Source organism: Dama dama, chromosome 27, assembly GCF_033118175.1.
Source record: "Dama dama isolate Ldn47 chromosome 27, ASM3311817v1, whole genome shotgun sequence".
Classification (NCBI taxonomy): Eukaryota; Metazoa; Chordata; class Mammalia; order Artiodactyla; family Cervidae; genus Dama; species Dama dama.
Window position 1 is genome coordinate 37,901,626 of NC_083707.1, and position 24,935 is coordinate 37,926,560.

The 24,935-nt window shown below is 46.2% G+C and overlaps 1 protein-coding gene across 2 annotated transcripts in view; it reads right to left on the reverse strand.

Annotated features, from left to right (window-relative positions):
- The window catches only part of LPIN2 (lipin 2), a 77,896-nt gene extending 54,282 nt beyond the window's left edge, over positions 1-23,614 (reverse strand). Inside the window, exon 1 of one of the 2 annotated variants that reach the window (XM_061130870.1) lies at positions 23,530-23,614. The gene's annotated coding sequence lies outside the window, so the exon portion shown is untranslated. Of the gene's footprint in view, positions 1-23,129; positions 23,236-23,529 lie in introns of those variants that run through there. The other variant, XM_061130869.1, reaches the window with a different exon arrangement.
- Between the last annotated feature and the right edge of the window lie 1,321 nt (positions 23,615-24,935).

Below are 24,935 nucleotides of genomic sequence, written 5' to 3' on the forward strand. Positions count from 1 at the left end.
CACAGTTCTGAATGGGAGCTAGCCTACTCAGCACTGTAAATAATGAATAACAACTGTATTCATTACAGTACGCTAATGTAGCATTAGTTATATTAATGCAATAGCACACACACAATAATAATAATAGTAACAATTTAACTTCAAGAGTAGGACAGTTCAAACATCATGGCATTTTCCTTTCGGCTCTTAATAAGTCAGTATTTAGAAACTTCAAGTGAATTTTTCTAAAAACCTAAAACACACTTACACACAGAAAAAACACATTGATTTTTAAATTGAAATATACCATATTTGGCAAGCCAGTGTACAGGACTGTGATGTCTGTTTCAAACAGGCGTTATCCACATGGATATGTTTAAAAATGTGGCCAGTGCCAACTGAGATGTGCTGTGAGCATAAAACACACAGAAGAAAAGCAGAATGTGAAGTAAGGTTTATATCAGGTTACTTACTGATATGAAAATGCTCTGTATACACTGAGTTAAATAAGATATATTTTAAAATTAATTTTACCTATGTTTCTCTTTTTACCTTTTAATGTTACCAGAAATTATGAAATGCCACATATGGTTCCCATTATATTAATATTTCTGCTGGAGCACAACTTTGGGATCCTGAGACAACCTTGAGAACAAGGGCGGAAAGGAATCCATAATGAAGAGCTGAAGGTGACAGGAGTTCTCATCACATGAACTGATCCTCAGGTAGGTAATAATGTTCATGTTATTCAACTTTTTCTCTATCTCTAAACATCAAACACGAAATTTCCAAATGTTTGACCAAGGGGGGTGGTGTTGGTCATGTTTACTACAGCAACAGACCCGCCAAGATACACAAACAAAAATGTTAAATGGCAAAATTTTAAAATTCCACCAAAATTAGAAATAGGAAAATGTATCCTGTATTCAACATGTCACATTGCCTGCTGCCGAGCCCACCAGACATTCATGTGCAGGCCCAGGAGCTTGTGATCCAAGTCCGTACACTTCATGTACACAAAGCCCCCACCACTGGAAAAGAGAAGTGATTTTAGGAGTCTGTTACACAATGCATAAAAATGTAAGCCTCTTCCTTCCTCCATGTACTGCTGGCAGGCCCGGATCCTCAACATCAGATGGTAAGAATGAACCCACCCTGGGGTGCCGCCCTTGGGAAAAAACAGAAGGAGAAGTGGGAGGTCAGGAGCAGGGAAGTGAGGAGAGGTGAGAAAGGAGGGTCCAGAGAAGCCACGAGGAAGATGAGGAGGGGAAGAGAGGAAAGCAGGGCAAACAAGCTGGAAAAGACAAGAAAACACGCTGGTGGAAAAACCTGATCCATTTTACAGGTGAGGAAACTGAGGCCCAGAGAAGTTAGGCAATTTGCCCAAGGCCACCCGCTCCGTCGGCACTGACTTCTGGTCGGTGCCTTGGTTTGTGATGCCAGGTTGAGGCCCCGGGCAGGAGTGCCGGGGGAAGGGTCACAGAGAGACAGGGAAGGCGGCCTGAGACAGGTGGGCAGAGGCTGTCCACAGCCTTGACGTCACCGCCTCTTACACAACGAGCCAGCCCCAGGCCAGCCACCCGGGCTTCCAGGGAGCCTGGCTGCTGTCGTCACCGTGAGGTCTGGACCCATGACTCACAGAGGCTCTGACTCAAGGAGCGGAGACCACGGACCCAGATGGAAGGCGAGCTCAACCTCCCAACACCGACCCCCACAGGGCGCACATGTCTGCTGCCCCTGACCCCAGGCTGGGACCTGACACTTCCCTGACTTGGTGGTGGCGCTTTTCAGACTTGAGTCAATAAAAAGTTGAAAATCACAACCAACCATTCTTAATCACCTCTATGACTATTTTCAAAGAAAAATACTATTGACTTTTTTCTCTACAGGCTAAGATAAGAATACATGGTTGAGCATCGAGAAAAACTACTTTTTATTATTACCTAGCATCGTTCAATAAGCTTAAAAAGGGGGGGGGGGCAGTTGGAAGTCTTTTTTTTCTAAGACTTAAATCTTTCAAGAAAAAAAAAAACTTCTTGAAATCTAGCATAGGGACATAAAACTAAAATGCTGGTCAGGAGAGTCAGAATCTTATTCAGATTCCATAGCTGATGACGCATGTAAAATATATACCTTCTTTATTTTTTTCCACTACTAATCCCATATAAGTATGGGAGCAGGTATAAAGTACTTAACAAAGTATAAGAATTTAAAATTTCCTAACATGAAATTTGCTAATTGGTTAAACAGAAATATCTTTATGCCACAAGTTATAGTCTGTTTTTAACACAAAACATGAAAATACTGATACGCAAACCACTCCCCCAAGTGGCCATAATGTGGAATAGCAACATACTGAATTACCAATGAAGAGGGCTTCCCTGGTGGCTCAGTGGTAAAGAAGCTGTCTCCCAATGCAGGAGATGTGGGTTCGATCCCTGGGTGGGGAAGATCCCCTGGAGAAGGAAATGGCAACCCACTCCAGTATTCTTGCCTGGAAAATCCCATGGACAGAGGGGCCTGGTGGGCTACAGTCCATGAGATCACAAAGAGTTGGACACCACTAAGCAATTAAACAACAAACCAATAAAGAGGTGAGAAAACTTCTTTAAAAGTTTTCATTAGTATAAATGTATGATGAAAATATTTTTTTAAGCCTCAGTTACAAAGAATTCATGATTTCCACCATAATTACCCTACACTGAAGGAATTAACTCACGTGCACTGCTGCATTTTCAAGGCCCCTCATGGCAGAGATTGAAACATGTAAGGACCACAGACTACACTAATGCATAAGACGTTTTTCTTTCCATATTTGGAATTACTTATAATTAACATTTGCCTACGAAAACAATCCAAAAGGGACTGATAACACTTTATTCAAAGACAGGAGAAAATCTTGATACTACTCTGAGGTTTTTTATTGGAGAATGGCCATCCAGTCTACTCAATTTCCAGTGTTTCATTGTGTCCTCACACACCCAACTGCCAAACTCTAAACAGCATTAGCTAGTGGCAGTTTTCTCCTGAGCTGTGAATGAATGAATAATCAAACATAAGCAGGTCTTTTCAGGAACAGAGGAGAAAAAACAGAAGGGTCTCCTGAGGGCAGAACACCCAGCTTAAATCGACTCTCCCAACAATAATCTTGATAACGTACATCTTACATTTAAAATTCAACATTTTTACAGGCTACTTTGAAACATCCATTTAATTTTTTTTTTTTTTTTAAAGGCTAACTGGTCAAAGTTTTCTTCTACCAATTTCAGGGGTTAAGGTACCATAGTTGCTGAACAAATGGTCTAGAATGTCCTCAGTGAACATCCCAGTTTAAGGAATTTGGGACTAAACCACCTCTGAGCTCTAATACTCTGACACTAATGTTTCTAAGTCAAACTCACCCAATACTTTGAGACCAGAATACTACTTGTCTGCAGGAGTCAAGTGTGTGACCGTTAAGAGTAAAGCTTAAACAGCCCAACGGAAGATCAGAAGAACCATGGCTTCACTTGTGTCCCACATCCTGACGACACTTTCACGAAAATATAGCCAAATGGGAAAGCCCAGGGCAGCTGCCTCACTTGCAGGTATGTGTCTGTGTCCTGCTACTCGCAACTGTTCCTGTTTAAATGTTTGTCTTTCTAGTCCCCCCTTTCACCCTATGGATAGTAGTTTGCAATGGTCCTGTCCCCATGGTGACATGCAGGAGCAAATCCCTAAGAATAATAAGCAAGCTTCTGTATGAGGACTATGTCTCCCCATTTCACTCACACTCTAGAAATCCCCGTTGAAAGTCATATTATCAAATTCAAAACATTGTACATAATTTAAAAAGTGTGGTTCTTTAACCTTTTAGTAACCAATTCTCTGCTATAGCCTGACAGCTGGCAGGAGCCCACAGCGAATCCCAGCAGGTGCCGCTGGGGATGGGGGGTGGGGAGCGGGGCGCAGGCTGGGCGTCTCCATGCTGCTCCATGGAGCATGGGATGGCTTAGAGCTTGCTGGGGAAACTAACGATGAGCAAGGCCCAATGGTATCGTTAACACAACCTGGAGAAGAACAGGAGAAAAGGTCACAAATTGTGATCAGTATCCTGTAGGGGCCTGTGTCAGTCAGGTTCACGTTCCTCTGGTTCTGTACAACGTTCCTCACTGAAGATCTTCTGGACCACTTGAGAAAAACTGGGGACAGTTGTTTTAATTATTTTCATTGCTGCGGTTTCACCTCCTTCAAAAAATTGCTTACAATTTTCTTTACTTTAAAAGTATTGCGGGATTGGGAATACATGTAAATCCATGGCTGATTCATATCAATGTATGACAAAACCCACTGGAAAAAAAAAATAATAACAATAAAAAAAAAAAATTAAAAAAAAAAAAAAAGTATTGGTGATTAGCTGGCACTCTCCTTCCTGCAGTCTCCCAGCTAGAGAAATAAGCTGCGACCGTGGCGCTGAGTAAGTACTCAGAAGCCAGGAACTCAGCAATAATCACCTGGATATGCAGTTTCTTGGGGGGAAAGTAAAAATTCTATCACACGTAAAATTTATACAAATAATAAGTACACTAGGATTTCAAGAGACAAGTGCACGGAGGACAAACTGTCACCAAGACCAAGAACCTGCTCACGTCTTACATGGAGAAGCCAGGATGTACATGAGGGCCTGTCTGACTCCAGAGTCTCTGCTTTTAACTGTATTGCTGGTGTTTAATTCACAACTTGCTTACTATTATATTAGCAGGCTTAAAGAAAATACCACCCAAGCCGCTGGGATTATCATTTTAATAAAGAATCCTCACGAGTGCTGATCAGAGTCACCTCACAGGACAGATGCTCTGCAGGATCAAATGGGCTTCCAGTGGAGTCTGGAAAACCCGCCTGGTTTCTGTGGTCGGTCTGCTCTCCTATCTTCTGTTTCTTTTTCAAACTTCTATGTTTCTCAGCCTGACTGCATTCCCACCAGCCCTGCCTCCCCATGAGAACACACAGGATCTCTTCCCGTATGCAGGTTCATTTGTGTTCTTCGGGAAATGAACGGCAAACAAGGCTTAAAACACATTGCTATGAGAATAACTTGAGGAATTTACTTTCAGTTGGAACATTCTAATGCTATGTTTAAGTCTGTTATCAGATTTTATTTAGCCAGTGAAATTTAAAATTAAAAGTCAGAATTCTGAGATTATTGTCTTTCAGAGGTTGGATCTGCCTCCTTCAATATAAAGCTCCCCTAAGACAAATTAAAAAAAAAAAGTTAAAAATTGCAGTACCGATACCCAGTTATATTACACACATACAGAATAACTCAATTCCAAGATGGCAGGAGTAGTTGCACCCTTCACTGAAGGTAAAGCCGTGTGTCAGCTTTGCTACTGAGAGGTTAAACGCTAACATGTCTAAAATTAAACCCTGCAATGTCTGGGCACAGGTAGGATCCAAGAAAGCACAGAGGCATCTGAAAGCAGCAACATCAGAAGAAAAATACCCCTCGTATAAGTATACAGCAACTACCGAAACAAAAAATGAGCATGACGTTTTGCTACACTCTATTTCTCTTACAGACTCAACACACTTTATGAGGCTCTCTAAGGAAGAGGCTATTTGTGTAAAAATCACTAGCCTTTGCAACAAATTAATTTTACTAATGCTTTTAATGTATATTTTAATCACAAAAGTTCTGGATGTGAAAAGAAATCAGCAAATAAAGGTAATATAAGCTAAACATTCATGACAAACTATGTAATACACCAGTATTTACACTGAAACCATACAAGAAAACACAATACTGGCAACCTAGCATTCTTTCTCTAAGTATTTAACTCTGAGTTACACTCTGGAACTAGTCCTTTGCAAGCATTATCTCTGATCTATACAACTTCTGTGTAGATAGATTTGCTTTATCCCTGTACTTTACAGATGAAGAAATAGAGGCTCAGAGGGAGCTAATTTTTTTAAGTGCCAAATCCAGGTTCAAACCCCAATCCACATATTGAAACTTCAAGATGTCTCCATCATAACTTCTAGGACATAACACAATTTGGAATTCAAATTTGATGTGCTAGGTATTTTTAAAATCTCAAATACAATAAATCTAAAAGAATAAGATATTTAGTAATAAATTTAGCCAAGGAGGTACATATTTACATATTTAAAATCACAAAACACTGCTAAAAGAAATCTAAAGTGACTAAAGTAAATAGTATAAGTAGACAGAATTTAAAGTGACTAAAGTAAACAGCCTCACGTTCATGGCTACAAAGATTTAATATTGCTGAGATGTCAATACTACCCAAAGCCATCTTTAGATTCAAATCAATCCTATCAAAATCCCAACAGACCTTTTATTTTATTGGGGGAGGGCCGAAATAGAAAGTCTATCCTCAAATTGTCATAGAATTGCAAGGGGCCAAAACAACCTTGAAGAAGAAGAACAAAGTTCATGATTCCAAATCTTGTTATAAAGCCACAGTAATCAAAACAATGTGGTACTGGCATAAAGACAGGCATACAGACCAACAGAACAGAAACCAGCATCCAGAAATACACCCAAACATCCAAGGTCAATTGTTTTTGACAAGGATGCCAATTCTATTCAATGGGGAAAGAACAGTCTCTTCAACACATGGTGTAGAGACAGCCCCAACTCCAGAGCCTGTCTGTCTAACCACACTGTAGGTGTCTAATTCACATATACAGAAGACCTATTGTCTAAGACACTTCTTACAGAATAACTAGCTCAAAACAGATCAAAGACCTAAATATAGGAGGTAAAACCATGAAACTCAATGATTCTTAGATAACATACCAAAAACATGAGTAAAGAAAGAAAAATTGCTTTCCATCAAAATTTAAAACTTTTTTCCCCTGTATCAAAGGACCTTATCAAGAAAGTGAAATGACAGACTAGAGAATGGGAGAAAATACCTGCAAATCACGTATCTAATAACAGTTTCAGGTCCACAATATGTAAAGAACTTTTGTACAACTCACCAACATAAAGGCAACCCTATCAAAGTATCAGCAAAAGACCTGCACAAGTATTTCTCTGAAGACACACAAATGGCCAGTTAAGTACATGAAAGATGCTTAACATGGTTAATCACTAAAGAAATGCAAACAAAACCACAAAGAAATACCACTTCATACTTATTGATGGCCATTTTCAAAAAACCAAACAGAAGAGCGTTGAGGATACAGGAAAACCTTGCCAGTGTGTGGAGGGAGCAGCATCTCTTACCTGTCCCCACCCCCCCCACCCCCCCCCACCCCCCCCCCCCCACCGACTCCAACTCACCACATGATGTCAGTGGCCATCTCCCCAACCAAGACAACCAAACATGTCTCCCTGGTTTCTGAGTGTCCCCTGGGAGCAAAATCCTTCCAGTTGAGAGCCACGGTTTATCTAGATGGCATGTGGCCCTGTATTTATGCACTGGTTCTGGTTAGGCACACAGCTTGGGCTCTGAATTTAGGCAGTCTTAAATAATGGCTCCACTGCTTCCCAGGTTCCCTGACACATAACGATCCTGAGCTTCGGTCTGACCAGAGCCCCACACAACCCCTGCCCTCCACAGAGCCAGGGATCACAGCAGTGTCCACCAGGGGGGACTGTTTCCAGAGGTCAAGGAGTTCAGAGTCCTATGTAACTGAGCAGGACCCTGTAGGGCCTTCCAGGGACAGACCCCTCCCCATATGCAGCTCCTCTCTGAAGTGCCTAGACAACGGTATCGGATGTTTCAACACATTTCCTGACTTGTTTTACAGATGCTGAAACCTCCACCAAATGGAAGAAATTAACCACCTGAGGCCATGAGCAGACAGCCCCCAGACCTCCTGGAGCCGAAGGACTGACAATGTTACCCATGCTGTCACCACACCATCAGCCAGTCAGAGAAGCATGCACCAGCGGGGACACCCTCCCTCTCCTTGCCTTTAAAGATGCTTTACCAAAAGCCACGGGGAGTTCAGCTGTTTTGAGCACGAGCTGCCCTGGACTCCCTGCTTGGCGCCCTGAATAAATACTGCTCTTTCCTTCACCACAACCTGGTGTCAGGAGATTGACTTCACTGTGTGTGGGTGAGCAGACCCAAGTTTGGTTCAGCAACGGTAGCACATGGAAACTACTAGGTACTTAACAAGTATTAGTCTTCTTCCTTCATTAAGAAACAACGTACAGACCATCCGCAACTTATAATGGTTTGGCTTGTGAATTTTTAACTTTACAATGGTTCAACTTTGACTTTTCAGCTTTATAATGGTGCGAAAGCAATACGCATTCAGCAGAAACCTTACTTTGCATTCTGAATTTTGATCTTTTCCCAGGCTAGGGATCTGCCGGCTCTAGGATCCTCTCTCGTGCACTGGGCAGAGGCAGCCCAGCTCCCAGCCAGCCACCCGACAGTGAGGGCCAGTGACGATACACTTACAGCCATCCTGCACCCAGACCACCACTGTGTTCCTCACTTTCAGGACAGCAATCCGTCACATGAAACAGGCAGCACTTCACGGCACGACAGGCTCTGTCAGTTGATCCTGCCCCACTCTAGGCTAATGGAGGGGTTCTGAGCACGTTTAAGGTAGGCTGGGCTGTGATGCTCGGCAGGCGAGGGGTATATTAAATGTATTTTTTATTTAGGATGTTTTCAACTTAGGATGAGTTCATCAAGATGTAACCCTATTCTTAAGTAGAGGGAGATCTGTATTGAAAAGACCTGGGTCACACAGGAGCCTAACAGGTGATATCAGGCTAGGACCCCTGCCGTCAAGGAGCCCACTATTCACTGAGGGACACAGGAAAGTAAACAAGTGACCTATGACTTAACTCCCACTTCAGTCAATAGCTCTTCTTAGCTCTCATTTTAGCTTCCCAAACCATTTCCTGCTCCGTGAGGCCCACCCAAGTGAGGTCTACCCTTCAGCCCATTTGTGCAAATAGTATGTGAGCCTTAACTCAGAGATTCCAGCCCCAAAGAGTCAAATTAGGGCTGACCTGGGTCAGAAGAGCCTGAGAGGTGTAGGCAAAGGTCTTCAGGTAGGAAGGCTGGATCCAGCTACTCCCAGACCTGCACCCCCCACCCCCCGCCCTGTACCCTCGTCCACCCTAGACTGGCCTCCCCAAGCAACGGGAAGACATTTTCCCCACGTATTCCCTTCTTCCAAGTTTTGGTGTAAAACTGCTTAGTCACCCTGACACGTGACCTAACTATTTAATGTGATTGCTCACCTTAATCACTGCTGAGGGGTACACAACAAACCAATCCTATTTTTGTACCATTGTCCAGCATGTTATTAGTTTTTTTCCTCTTTAAATTTAGGTGTTACACAGGATAAAAGCCAGTATCACTACTATGCAGTCACAACTCTTAAACAGTACAAAAGTAGCTGTGATTCATTTCTCTCACTTGCCTCATCCACCAGGTTTGCTCTGAATGACTTCTGGTTATTTCCATAAACCTAACCTACCTTGAAGGGTAAAGATCTTCCACCATTGAAAATGAAGAGATGTATTTCAAGACTGAAAGCAATTTTAAAAGGATGGGGTGTTCCCAAACGTGTGAACACGCTGCTGACATGCAGATACTGCCCCTGGACTGCGCGGGCTTTTCCGCTCATTCCTTCACAGACACTGTCTGCAGGAGTGTGAACAGACTCCTTATCAGCCATCTAACGGAGTGCAAAACTAAGAACTTGAGGTAATCAGAGCTTATTGGGTGAATTTTAGATCTTATTAATAACACATGCATCTGTTACTTAAACACCAGTGTTTTTCATCATGAATAATGTCCACCAATGATCACCATCCACCAGTCCCACCTCAGTGGGCACTGGGGGCTGCTCTCATCCCAGGACAGTGTGTACGTACGTATCTATGCAGCAAGTTTCACACACACACAGTATGTACATACATATCTATGCAGCAAGTTTCACACAGTAACCATGTACATATCTATGCAGCAAATTTCACACACACACACACTCTATGTACGTACATATCTATCCAAGTTTCACACACACACACAGTATGTACGTACATATCTATGCAGCAAGTTTCACACACACACGCACTCTATGTACGTACATATCTATGCAAGTTTCACACACACACACAGTATGTACGTTCATATCTATGCAGCAAGTTTCTCAGTTTCTCACACACACACAGAATGTACATACATATCTATGTAGCAAGTTTCACACAGAGTATGCATGTACATATCTATGCAACAAGTTTCACACACACACAATATGTACGTACATATCTATGCAGCAAGTTTCACACACACACACACTCTATGTACGTACATATCTATGCAAGTTTCACACATACACAGTATGTACGTACATATCTATGCAGCAAGTTTCACACACACACGCACTCTATGTACGTACATATCTATGCAAGTTTCACACACACACACACAGTATGTACGTTCATATCTATGCAGCAAGTTTCTCAGTTTCTCACACACACACAGTATGTACATACATATCTATGTAGCAAGTTTCACACAGAGTATGCATGTACATATCTATGCAACAAGTTTCACACACACAATATGTACATACATATCTATGCAACAAGTTTCACACACACACTCTATGTACGTACACATCTATGCAAGTTTCACACATACACAGTATGTACGTACATATCTATGCAGCAAGTTTCACACAGAGTATGCATGTACATATCTATGCAACAAGTTTCACACACACAATATGTACATACATATCTATGCAGCAAGTTTCACACACACACTCTATGTACGTACACATCTATGCAAGTTTCACACATACACACAGTATGTACGTACATATCTATGCAGCAAGTTTCACACACACACACTCTATGTACGTACATATCTATGCAAGTTTCACACACACACACAGTATGTACGTTCATATCTATGTAGCAAGTTTCTCACACAGAGTATGCACATACATATCTGTGCAGCAATTTTCTCACACACACACACACAGTATGCACATACATATCTAAGCAGCAAGTTTCTCACACACACATACACACAGAGTATGCACATACATATCTATGCAGCAAGTTTCACACACACACAGTATGTATGTACATATCTATGCAACAAGTTTCTCACACACAGAGTATGCACATACATATCTATGCAGCAGGTTTCTCACACACACACAGACACACACACCCCCCCAGAACGACAGAACCACAGCCCACTTCCCCACCCCACCATCTGGCTTCACAGAGACCTTGCCACAGGCACCAAGTTCCGTACATTTTCCAGGAACGCCAAAGCCGACTGTAAACCACTGCATGAGAGGTGACAGCTGCAACACTTCACAAGTATGCACAGCTCATTTTTGAGGCTTGTATTTCTCTAACTTAAATTGAAAAGAGTATTACAGAGGTCACAGCTACAGCCCTGGCCATCATCAGAATGCCGAGCCCTTGTGCGGGAATGGATCTCACCTGGTTTCAGAGAGCCGCGATGCGCTCCAGTGCCACAACCCTAACTTCTGCCGCATAAACAATTAGACCAGCCTGTCTCACTGCCTGGATCACCTTTCAGTGACTCCTGCGGTGGAGAGGAGGGTTTTCCTCATGACTTGCAGCACAACAATTAAACGAACAAGGAAAAAAAACAAGCACCAAGCCATTAGCTTAGTTAACTGATGTCATGACTGTGGCCAAAAGGCCTCAGCTCCCATAAAACAGACAGCCGCAGGCTCCCCTGCATTTCACTCTCAGGAATGCAGCCCCCGGTATCTCAGAGGGAAGTCTTTCAGATCGGGAAGCACAAATTCACCACTTCCTCCTCTTCTTTTTGGAACCACCTGGGGACTGTCTGTCTCAGACAGCACGTGGCGATCAAGAGGCTGGGAGGCAGGGCCGTGGACTCCCAGGCAGCCACCCAGCTCCGGCATCCCAGCCTGCAGCTGCAGAAGGCCCCGGGGAAACCTGGAAGAGCCTTCCACTAGGCCAGTGCAAACACGACTGGAATTTCACGTCCTGCTTGACTGTGCACTGTGCCTACCGGGGCCCCGGGGGAGTTTTCAGACATGTCAGGAGGGGCCATCCCTCTCCCGGCCCTGGGTGGACAGAGAGAGCAGCTGTGGCCAGCGCCCCCTCCTCCCCCGCCCCGCCCCGGGGAACACGAGCTCCTTCACGGAGAGAGAGGATTCCCAACAGCAACAGCGGGTCAGTGAAGCAGTGTTTGTCATGTTGGAAAACAAAGCCTGTTTGCCACATCGATCTGTTTAAAAACAGCATCTACTTGGACGTGCTGTTCAGTGTTCGATTCTGAGCTGGGATCGAGCCGTGAACGTGGCGGACCAGGCACCTGCCCGCACAGCACTTACACTCTAACGCTAAGGAGAGAGAGGCAAAGACAAAGACGATGCTAGACCGGGATGATGACTATGAAGGAGGTCAAAGGGCGCAGGGAGGAAGGAACGGAGCCGGTGACTTCAGGTGGAAGCCTCACCCGGGAGACAGCCAGGACCCGCGGACCGCGCTCACCTAACACGCAGGGACAGACTTCGATTCACTCTCACAGGACTCTGTGGCTGCTCTTTCTTTAGGCATTTTGCCAACCTTCAAATTACTGCAGAATCAAGGCCGGAGTAGAAAATGAGGTGACTCAGATGCTAAGTTATAAAACATTCAGGAAACCAGTGGAAATGTTAGCAGTCACAGAGTCTGAACAAAAATCTGCAACTGCAATCAAAAAATTGCTTTCTGAGAGTGGTTTTCTGATCTTCAGTGAAGATGGATGTGACTAAAAGCATCTTTTAAGAGGTTACAATAACAGGACCCGCTATTGACACAGAGGGTGTTACTTGATCAACATTCCCTCTTGTAACTCCTTCTTCTGAGCTGAACTGTGACCCAGGGTAAGTTGATGTTCGAACCCTCAACACGTCACAACTCCACCTTATCTGGAAGCAGGATGTTTACAGAGGTTAACTGAATTAAACTGCAGTCGTCAGGGATGGGCCCTAAACCAGTGACTGGCTCCCTCATGAAAAGGGGAGACCTGGACAAAGAGACACACACAGACATACACCCAGGGAGAAGGCCACGAGAACTTGAGGAGGAGATCACAGTGCTTGCCCACAAGAAATGCCAAGGCTGGCACCTAACCAAGAGAGGCAGCCCTGGAGGAACCAGTCCTGTTGACACCTTGACCTCGGATCCACGGCCTCCAGAACTTTGAGACAGCATGTTTCTGGGTTTATTCATCATTTGTGGCACTTTGTGATGGCAGCCCCAGCACAAGAATCCACTCACCAGGTCAACAGGAAGAAATACAAGAGGAGTAACCGGCAAGTATAAAAAGCATGGTTAGAGGAAGTGGAAGATGTCACGCTTTTGAAAGATGAAAGATGAATGTAGGGAGAAAAAAAGGAGGCTCACACTCAGAAGCTCTCCTTGGTGGAGGGATGTCAGAAACCACGACAACTACAAGAAAATTTCCGAGTCAAAATCATGATTTTCCAAACTGAACATTCCCACGGGTGTCTCAGACAGGAGGGGCAGCACCCACCTCCCGGCTCCACGGGAGGCGGTCACGACCCGAGGGGCCCTTGACCTCCAGCCCTTCCTGCACCTGCCCACCGGGAGGGCAGGCCCGAGGCAGGCGAGGTGTCCGGGGCTCTGTCAGAAGCTGGGGGCCTGACACACACGCCAACACAACCAACTCCGGAGAAGACAAAGACTGGAACTGCTGAAGAAACAGGATCCTTGCACAGGCTTGGCTCTGAACCATATTCAGTCATGAAAACATAAACACCGAATGTTGAGAAAATAAGTTATAATACAGTTATGTTGGGAGGATGGAAGGAAATGTGTGTAAGGAGGGTTATACAGGAGATGAAGCTTCACCTCGCACACCAGGAAGTCACTTTCTCTGAGAAAGCCTCCAATCAGAAAACCAAGCTACTGAGGTGTAAGCACACGCGTGCGCGCGCGCGCACACACACACACACACACACACACACAAGGACCCAAGTTCCACACAAAACAGGCAGAAGAGTTGAAAGGAGTTGCTTTCAGGAAGCAGTGATCAAGAGTGAGAAAGAGTATTCAAAGTACTATTTCAATTTTTAAACTACATATAAAGATATACATATACACACATATACTTTAAAATGTCTTAAGATGGAGAGATTTATTATGTGATGCAGCCTTACAAAAAAGAGTCTTGTTTACTAGAATGCAGCCTACTAGAGGAAAGAGAAATAAACACCAAGCGGGTAGGAGCACCATGAGGTTTTGTTTTGTTTGGCTTTTAACTAGGAGAAGCTCTTTCCAACTCTCAGCATCAGCCCTGGTGGTCCATTTGAGATTTAGGTACTTCTCATTAACAAGATCAAACAAACGAACCAGGAAATTTAAATATAGCAGAGTTCCTATTATGTTATCCAGATGATTTGTGTGGGGTAGGGAAATGTCCTAACACAGAAAGAAAAAGGTACAAGTTGCTCAGTCGTGTCTGACCCTTTGTGACACCATGGACAGTATCCCATCAATCTCCTCTGTCCATGGAATTCTCCAGGCAAGAATACAGGAGTGGGTAGCCATTCCATTCTCCAGGGGATCTTCCAGACCAAGGGATCGAACCCAGGTCTCCCACATTGTAGGCAGATTCTTTACCATCTGAACCACCTGGGAAGCCCTACAAAGAAGCCCTTTCCCAGTTGATGGCAAGGACATCAGCAAAAGATTCAGCCAGCATTTTACCAGGAAGACATTCAGCAGTTGGGAAAAATAAAAAAAAGATCAGCTACCATAGCAATACAGGTATATCAGTATTTTTCAACTAGCAGAGAATAAAACTACAGTTTTATAATCTAAGTAAATTTTTTATGAAAATGATTGAAGTTTGCAGAAAAATGTCAACTACTTAGAGACCAGTTATAAAGTGGTCAGCAACAACAACAACAAAAAAGTAGTCAGCAACAGAATTTTCTTTTAATTAAGCACTCATCTGCAGTGTATATTCCAAGTACAGAAGACAGCTCTGCTTTGCAGATAGAGACAAGGCTCTCCCTACAGGCCTGGACAACAAGATTCACACAGCCAGAGCAATAATGATGGCAAAAATCCCAAGGCTTAAATTTGTAAATGTACATAGTACATAAAATATATACAAAACTGCTGACTACAAAAGCATACTTCCTATTTTGACACTATAAAGATTAAAGTTTCTGGGTCAAGGAAGAAATTTTAAGCACAGGAAGCAATCATATTTCTAAGACATAAACATCTTTCAACCAAACATCATATTCTCGTGCTAAAAATACAAGCACAGAGGTCTCGCTGATTCTTCCTTGGCTCCCTTTCAACCCCTCCCCATCCAGCTTCACAGAGAAGCAGACTTAACTCCCCGACAAGAATGCAAGCTACTTCAGAGCAAGGGGGATGTTCTGCTGCCTTCTGGCCCTTTGCCCTAGTCTAGTCAGAGCTCCCAGTCTGCCACCCTGCCTGGGTCCTGGGGTGGATCGAGGCTCTGACATTTAACACACATCGTCCTCCAACCTTGACAGCCAGCCCAGTTGTACAGGTATTGTTCCCCCATTACAGATGAGACAACTGAGTCAACTTAAGGCCAAAAGTGTATTTAAACACGTGGAAATTCCTGAAGGTCCATGAATGTATTTGTTTAATGGGAAGTTCCCCTGTACTGAAGAGCTGATAAAGCCCAAATCATTAATTTATTTATTCCATTAGAGAGAATCTTTCTGCAGATGGAGTTGGCAAGTTGAGTCAAACGATACAGTGAAGAAAGCACCAATTAAGAAACCCTCAATATTGTAAAGTAATTAGCCTCCAACTAATAAAAATAAATGAAAAAAAAAAAAGAAACCCTCAAACTCAACAGCATTAGGGGTCTCAGCTGGCTGCCCCCATGGGAGGGGAGAGGCTCTGGTGTGGAGGAGACAGCTGGAAGTCCCGTCCAGCTTGGCCACGTTGGACTCGGGGCTGAGTCCCTCAGTCCAGTCTCAGGTAACGAGGAGTCACAGAGGATACGCAAGTCGACAGTCCAGAGTACCCGGGAAGATCCCTGAGAAAGGGAGCTTCTTGGATTATGACAAACGATGTCACCAGAAGTCCAACTGAGCCCAGGTCTCCTCGACACTAAACAGAATCAGCGTCCTCGGGGACTCAGCTGAGAACAATATTCAGCCAGCGTTTAGGGGCCATGTTTTAAATGCTCTGTCCCAACTCAGCCCAGCGATGTGCTCGTGCCAGGGGAGGCAGGCAGAGGGACCTGGCATCACACAGTCCCGCCGATTCCAGCGCGGCCCCAGCCCCACGGCCTCCGGGGTTCTCCCCCTGGCACTTCTTGCTCTGGCACTGCTGGCTTTCACACACAAATGCCTCAGAGAAACCCAAGGCGCCTACACAGCAGGTGCTAGCCTTCTAGCAACTGATAGACGCTGACATCAAGAATTAGTTCTCCAGTGTTACCTAATCAAGTCAAAACAAAGCCCGAAACTGACTCTGGCCTGTCGAGCAGACACAGGTGAATTCTGACAGTCCTTGGGCAGAGCGGTGGTGATGGGGCCACGGCAGCACTCCCCCCCGCACAGCTGCCAGCCTTTGGCAAAGCTCTTCCAGCCTCACCATCTTTGCCTAGAAAATGGGTCTATTATCTCCACCTCCCAGAGTCGTCGTGACTCTTGAGATAATTTGTGTGAACCACGACACCTTGCCCTAAAAAAGTGTTCAATCATGTAACTGCAATGATGATGACAAGGTCTTACAAACATTAAGCACCTCCTAGAAACATGCAGTGTTCCTAAAAGTAGACATCAGTACCATTTTGCAGACGGAGAGCCTCAGTGGATGGAGCAGCTATCTTTTAAAGACCCCCAAATTCCAAATTCTTACTTTTCAAATAACATTACTTAGGCAAGTTTTTTGAATTGGTTGAGCCAGGTCAACAAAAGATCAGTTCTTTCTCAAAAAGCACTGGTTTAATACACATATTTAGTTATAAAACAGAGAGCTTTCTCTCTTAAATGATGCTTCCCTAAATAAGTCCTGCTTCTGTGTAGGTCTTATGTAAAAAGACGTTATGATTATCTTTCTTGTTCAGTTGCTAAGTGTGTCTGACTCTTTGCAACCCCATGGACTGTAGCACGCCAGGCTTCCTGTCCTCCACTATCTCCCAGAGTCTGCTCAAGTTCATGTCCATTGGGTTGGTTATGGCTACTAATGTTACTCAAATTCATCCAAAAATGTTTAAATTTTAAAGAAATATGTGGGTAGATTCTTCGGAAGTTTTACAAAGAGAAACATAATTACACATAGACTACTGAAGAGGCAAGAGTATATTCATACAGAATCTTGAAACAAAAAGCAAGTCCCCTAGGGGTCTCCTCTAAGCCAATCACTCCTTGACTTACGCTGGTTCGGAAAAGACATCAGTTTACGAGGGTCATAGGTGTATGACCCACCCATCAGAGGAAGTACCACTTCATACCAGGGAGCAGCAATTCAGAGTATTTAATTCACATGAACTGTGATGGTTTCAGTGTTGCCCAGTTGATAACTATACAAAATCATACAATAAAATTAATGGATGAGTTTGTACTGAAGCGCTTCTTCCTTTCAAGGGCCTTTCAGAATGAATGAAACTGCATGTCTCTAGTACAGCAGGACACACCTAGCTTATCAGGAGCAAAAAACGTCACATCACCACTAAATGAGAGATGAGAACCATCCTGACCACCGCACACTGCCTCTGCTTATTCAGAGGCAGAAGAAAGGCTCTCAGGTAGGTTTCCATTCCAGATTAACCAATGAACTTCTTTATAATTATGATCCTTTTTCTATAAAAAGGAAAACATCTTAGTAAAGATTGGAACTAAAGATTAAAAAACACAATAATATCACCCCTTCCATTATGTTTCAGAAATAGGTAAATGCAGACATTCAGCCACTGAAAATGTTACTTGGTGCCACACACCCGTCTTCCTTCCTGCGAGAAAGTCACTAGTCCCAGCTTCAGAGTTTCTGAAGGAGGTTTTCCCTGCCCTCAGAGTCTTCTTCATCTACAATTACTTAATCATACTCACCAAAACCAAGTCACTTCTACACCTAGCTCTGGTACCTCTTCTCTTTGAAATATTAGTGTCTTTAATCGTGTTTCTTAAACTTTTCAAACCCACGTTCCTTTGCACTTCCTGTAATGTTATGCAAAATATATAACAACTAAATTAACAAATGACAAAAAAAGTTAAAAATCAAGACAACTGGAGAGAGCACCACAGGTACCCTGTGGGTACTAGGTGTGCACCGCCACCTGGGCACACTGGGTCTGATTCCTTCCACACATCAACCCGTGAAGACCTGTCCCCTCCTCCTCCTCCCTTCACAGAGACTTGTAAACCTACAGATCCTGTCCCCATGACCGGTCCCCAGTAGTGCCCCTGTTTAAATGTTCCTTCCCTCTGCAAACTGTCTTTTCCCTAGAATACAACAAGCCTTTACATCTGGCTGCTTCTTCCATTCAACTGTCCACCTCTCCTCTACTCCCTCTGGTTCAATACTTACAGAGCAAAGGGGGCAGACTGGCCACAGGCAGTGTCTGAAAGCTAAGGCAACAGTTGTTGTTTCCTCTGACCCTGGTGAGCAGCTAGAGGAGGAAAGCCAGAGATGACTTGAGAGTAAACCCAAAGCAGCGAGAACAAATGAAAAAGCAACTGTATCACCACATGCAAAGGGCGTGCCTCCCTGCAGCTGAGGTTCATCAAGGGAAGTGAGTCGAGAGGATTAAATGTTCAGGCAGGTGGAGATGGTTGGGAGGAAATTGAACTGAGAGGAGAAATTCAGATTTGCTAAAACAGGCGCGAAGGACCATTCTAGATTCTTGAATAGGAAAGATGGAAAAAGTGCTAGAAGCTGAAAACAATTTAGAATTTACAGACCCCTCTGAATTTTACTTATACTCTCAAAGTGTCAGTCCCTCAAGTCAGTCGTGTCCAACTCCCTGTGACCCCATGGACTGTAAGCCCTGAGGCACCTCTGTCCATGAGATTTCCAGGTAAGAATACTGGAGTGGGTTGGCATTCCCTTCTCCAGGGGATCTTCCCGACACAAGGATCGAACCTGGGTCTCCCGTATTGCAGGCGGATTCTTATACTCTTCCTGGTTGGAAAAAAAAAAATCAGTTGATGCAGTTCAGACAAACTTACATATTACGAAACAATCAAGGGAATTGGTACAGAAAATAAATAAGGATATGAAATGAAACAAAGGCAACAGACTCAGTTACTGTTCATAAGATTAATGACGGAAGACTTTATCTAAACTGTTCACATATGCCAAGAAAGTCAGATAAAGGCAATCCACCAGCTACCAGGGCAAGGCGAGCAGTGCTTTCCTGGGAGTCAGTGCTTCTCCTCCGAAGAAGCAGGGAAGTCTTATTTGGATAGTTCACGTTGAAAATATAGGACACTGAAGATACACACAACACTGCATAATAAAGTTCTAAATGCAAACATGACAAAAACTGGCCACACATTCCAACTGCCTTTTTAAAAGACCACTTTCTAGTCCCAGCCCCCAAACATGTATGTAGTCTCTCAAATCATGTATTTGATATAAATAGTCTAAAAATAATTTTAAAAGCCCCCCCTCCCCCGCCCCAACAGTTCAGTTGGTAAAGAATCTGTCTGCAATATAGCAGACCCTGGTTCAATTCCTGGGTTGGGAAGATCTGCTGGAGAAGGGATAGGCTACCCACTCCAGTATTCTTGGGCTTCCCTTGTGGCTCAGCTGGTAAAGAATCCGCCTGCAATGCAGGAGACCCAGGTTTGATCCCTGGGTTGGGAAGATCCCCTGGGGAAGGGAATGGCTACTCGCTCCAGTATTCTGGCCTGGAGAAGTCCATGGGGTCAAAAAGAGGTGGACATAACTAAGCGACTTTCACCTTCACTTTCTACCTAGCAGTCATATGAACCCCTCCTTGGGGTTTGGCCACACCCTCCTGGTATGGACCCGAGATGAAGGCAGGGAAAGGGGCTGATGCTGTGGCCAAGGAGCCTCACTTTACCTGGTGAATGCACTCTGGCTCCTTTCTTCATTTCTTTATAGCAGTTTTACCACCACTCTAACAAACAGCATCAACGAAATTCAGCACTCAAAGTCTTTAGAGGAAAAAAGATTCTAAACTATAATCAGTGAAGCAAACAAGACTGTACAATATAATTTATCGTCATTTAATCCCAAAGGTCACACTACAGGGCTTTACCTTGCATTGCAGCACCATTTATCTCCTAACGGATTTTCTTTTCCTTCTTCCCTCTAGAGGGAATGGATACTTAGGAACCGAATCCCTCAGTCCCAGGGTTCCTGAGCAGGCCAGACCACCTGGATCCAGCTTCCTGCTGCCAAGGACTCAGAGAGATCCCAAGCGACTCACTCTCCACTTTCACCCTGGACGATGGGACAGGACACATGTGAAGTGTCTAGCTGGAGTGACAGAGTGTAACTAAAATAAAAGACTCAAGCCCAAGGCAGGGAAGGTGGAGTCCCCAAATCACTGCTATTAGCCAGCAAAGCCACCAAAATGACTCATTTAAGTACTTTATTACTAAGATAAAGTCATAAAGCATCCTGCTCCAGCCTGTAACTATCCTCAAAGCTGTAGTACGAGGGCACTTATACAGGATTCTGCTTGCCAATGCACGAGACACAAGAGAAGTGGGTTCAATCCCTGCATCGGAAAGAACCCCTGGAGGAGGGCCCGGCAACCCACTACAGTATTCTTGCCTGGAAACTCCACATGGACAGAGAAGCCTGGTGGGCTACAGTCCATGCGGTCACAGAGTCGGACACAACCGAGCATACATGCAGTGCCAACAGAAGGTGCTACATACCAACCTGTGTGTTGTTTCATCATAAAGAAGGCAAATGATAAGTCAGAGGACTCTGGGGCTCAGCCAGAAGGAAAACAACTTACTTCTAAATGAAGGGAAATAACACAGACTAAAATAGGCTTTCAAAATAAAGGCCCCAAACCACTGCCCAGTGATTGATGGGCAACTCAATGTGGGCACACACGTACACACACAGTGACAGCCGCTGGGGTCAGATCAAAAGGATTTAAATTAAAGGTGGGCAGACTTGTTTGAATGGGCACTTCCTGACAGGTTGCTAAGCACCCAAGGGAGGCAGCTGAATCCACCTCCTTACTAGACAAAGCTTCCAGCTGGGTGTCACCGCTGCCACCTAGGAGCAAATGCATATAGGTGAAGCAGCACAGCTGCCAACACAGAGAACCAAGTTGTTTCTAAGTTCAAGTTAATATGTAAACACTGCAAAACGTTCACTGTAATGCACATCAGCTCACTGACCACCTCCAGCCGGGTGGGGGCTTCCCTAGCGGCTCAGCAGCAAAGAAAGTGAAAATGAAGTCACTCAGTCATGTCCAACTCGTTGCGACCACGGACTGTAGCCTACCAGGCTCCTCCGTCCATGGGATTCTCCAGTCCAGGTAAGAATACTGGAGTGGGTTGCCATTTCCTTCTCCAGGGGATCTTCCCGACACAGGGATCAAACCCGGGTCTCCCGCATTGAAGGCAGACGCTTTAACCTCTGAGCCACCAGGGAAGCACCAGGGAAGCCCCAGGGAAGCCCCAGGGAAGCCCCTGCAATTCAGGAGACGTAGGTCGGGGGAAGATCTCCTGGAGGAGGAAATGGCAACCCACTCCAGTATTCTAACCTGGGAAACCCCAGACAGAGGACCCTGGGAGGCTACAGTCCATGGGGTCGCAGAGAGTCCGACATCTGACACCACTGAGCGGCTAAGTCACCACTACCACCTCCAGTGAGTGGCGTGGCCCGGACTGTGCATCAAGGGCTCACAATTCAGGGGAGCCGAATTCATTCAGGAAGTGCCACCAGCTCTGAGATCACTGTTATGGAGACACTGTCCGCTTCTTTCTACCTTCATTCTACAGACCTCCACAGAGATGCTTCTAGAAGCTAGCCTTACCCTGGGAGCTGGCAGCAACCAGAGTCTGGCCTTCTAGGACACAGTCTACCATAGGAGAGGGTGCACTCAGTAACCCAAACGTGGCAATCCCCAGTGACGAGCACCTTTCGCAGTCACAAGAACAACGGAGCAACCACACAGAGCCCAGCCGATCCTAATCATCTGCTTCTCACCGGTGTCTTTACTGTCGTGTCAGATGGCTTTCCAATGCTCCCATTTCCAGTTCCTCCAAAACAAAGCTTCTCTAGTTGGTTCTCAACCTCGCTATCAATTACAACAGAACCTACCAGTCTCATTTCTAGCATTCTTCGGCCTTCACCATCCACCCTTGGGCCTGGAGGTGCTTCAATCTGACACATCCCCCCTGACTGCACTTTGAAACTGGAGGGAATCGGCCACCCACACGGTCCAATGCCCTTCCACCCCTGGCCTGGGGCCTTTTCACACTCGTGCCCAGGATGGCCTGAGGCTGCCGCCCCTTAAGCAGAGAGGATGCTGCACTAGGGGGCCCTTCCCCTGCTGATCCCACCTCTGCTGTACCTGCCGCCCTTTGCAATGTTACCGCAGCTGAGAACAATCAACATCAGACCATCAACATATAAGCCATCATCATATAAGCCCTAAACAATTTCTAAATACTTCAAAATCTATCTTAGGACTGGCTACGTGTTGTCAAAGCCTTAGGAACTAGCCAGGCCAAGTTTCAATAACCAGTAACACTCCCGAGCATCCGCACTGGGCAAAGAGCTTCAATAGGGCCTGGCCTGACACCAAGGCAAGGGGCACTTTTTTTTTTTTTTTTTTTTTTAAGGGGCACTTTTAAAATCGGGGGCGGGGAGGGGGACACTTTTTCAATCGTGGATTTTTAAATGAACCTAGCGGTTTGCTAAGTTAATTCTTAACATTTCCGAACTGTCCGAGTTCCAGCACTTTCTGAAAGGGAGGCTGATCTTTCTGGTAAAGGTTTTCCTAAGTGTCTTCCAGGCCACATGCCCAGTATTCACGGGGAACAGTCTCCATCTACCCGGGCGAGGGAGAGACGGAGACCCGCCGGGGTCAGAAGTCGAGAGAGAAAGCCTCAGCATCCTTTGCACACGGTCGACGCAGACGGGGATGTGCGCGGGGAGGGGGTCTGGGAGGAGGAGGAGAACTACTCACACTCGGGATCCGGTCCACAGCCCGGAGGCGGAGACGCCAGGAGAACGAACCGCCGCAGAGAAATAACAGCAACTTCCCGGCCGCGCCGCGATCACGTGCCGGGCCCCCTCCCCCAGGCCCGGGGGCAGGATGGAGACGCGGCCTCCGGCGGCGCTTCCCTCGCCAGGACCCGCGCGGCAGAGCGTCTCCGGGACCGCAGCTCCGCCTCCGCGCCGCAGGGCCCGGCGAGGGGGCCCGGAGTCACCCTCCGCTCGCGCGCCGGGGGCGCCGAATTTCTCCGCGCCTCCCCGCCCGCCCGCAGGGGGCGCAGGCAGGGGCCTCGGCCTGCAGCCGAGCTGGAGACGCCCCTCACCACCACCCCCTCACCGCGGGGAGGACCCGGCCCCGCGACCCCGCTTACCTGCGGCGGCTCCGCTCCCGGCCCGCGCCGGCGCCCGGAGGGCGGGCGGCAGCCGGACGGCTTCGGCGAGGACCCGCCGGGCTGGGCGCGCTCGCGGGCGGCCGAGGGGGCGGGGCCGGCCAGGGGCGCGCGCGGGGCCCGGGAGCCCGCCGCCGCCTCGGGAGCCGCCTGGGCCGCAGCCGAGCCGGGCGGCCTTCATGAATGGGACACGGCGGCGGGGCGGCGGAGCGGCGGCGGCGGGCGGGCAGGCGGGCGACAAGCAGGCCCCGCCCCGCCACGTGACGCCGCCGCTCCACCGCCCCCTCCCGGCCACGCGCCGCCCTCCAGACCGCGGCCCCGCGCGCCGCCGAGCCTCCCATCTCCCGCGCGCTCGGCCGGCCCGGCCTCTGGCGGGCGTGGGGCCATTCGAAAGTTACCTTTCTGTAATAGTGACTCCTGGTACCCATGGCAACCCTTCGGCGCGTCACGAGCATCTTAGAGCCCAATTGCCCAAAAAGAATAAATATGAAAGGGGCTTCCCAGGTGGCTCAGTGGTAAAGAACCCGCCTGCCAGTGCAGGAGGCGCAGTAGACACAGGTTTAATCCCTGGATCTGCAAGGTCCCCTGGAGAAGGAAGTGGCACCCCACTCCAGTATTCTTGCCTGGAGACTCCCATGAATAGTCCAGGGGGTTGTAAAAGAGTCCCACGCGACTGAGCACAGTAAAGGGCAGAAAAGAAACAAGGCATCAGTATTTCATAATCCACTTTCAATCACAAGTAGCACATCTGTTTGATTACTTCCCCGCGCCACCCGCCTCCCATCCTATTACAAATCCTCCTTTAAAAATATACTTTTAAACAAATGGATTGCTCGGGTTGGATATTATTGTTGCACACTGGCTTTTGTCTCTTCGCTGCCTATGCCCTTACTGAAAGTTATGAATGGAAGTACATGTGTTCCTTCCAAATTCCATTAACTTCTCAGTATGCATTCTGTGGATGACAACTTATACAGCTTTGAGGATATTGAAAAGTAGGGCATTTATATAAAGCTCCTCCCAAGCCCAGCCGCAGCTGAGTCTCTTCCCACCGACCGAGTGTGGGCTGACGGGGCTGGGACCAGGGAACCAGCTCCCTGTCTCAGGGCCCCTGGGTGGCCTCTGCAGAAGGAACCCAGACAACCACTTCCTCCTCCAAGTTCCTTCTGCCTTTCTCAAGCATTCAGCCAGGCTTCGCCCCATCCTTAACCAGGGCCCCAGAGAAATGTAGGTGGTTTCCTTGGCCCAAGGACTCTAGAGTTTCCCTTTTGGGTGCCAGGCTTCACAAGCGGATAAAAATTTTCAAAGACAAAGGCTGGACTTTTCCTTCTGTATTTCAGAGTATTTTACTCTGCTCTGGAGAAATGAAATTAAATCGAGAAAAATGT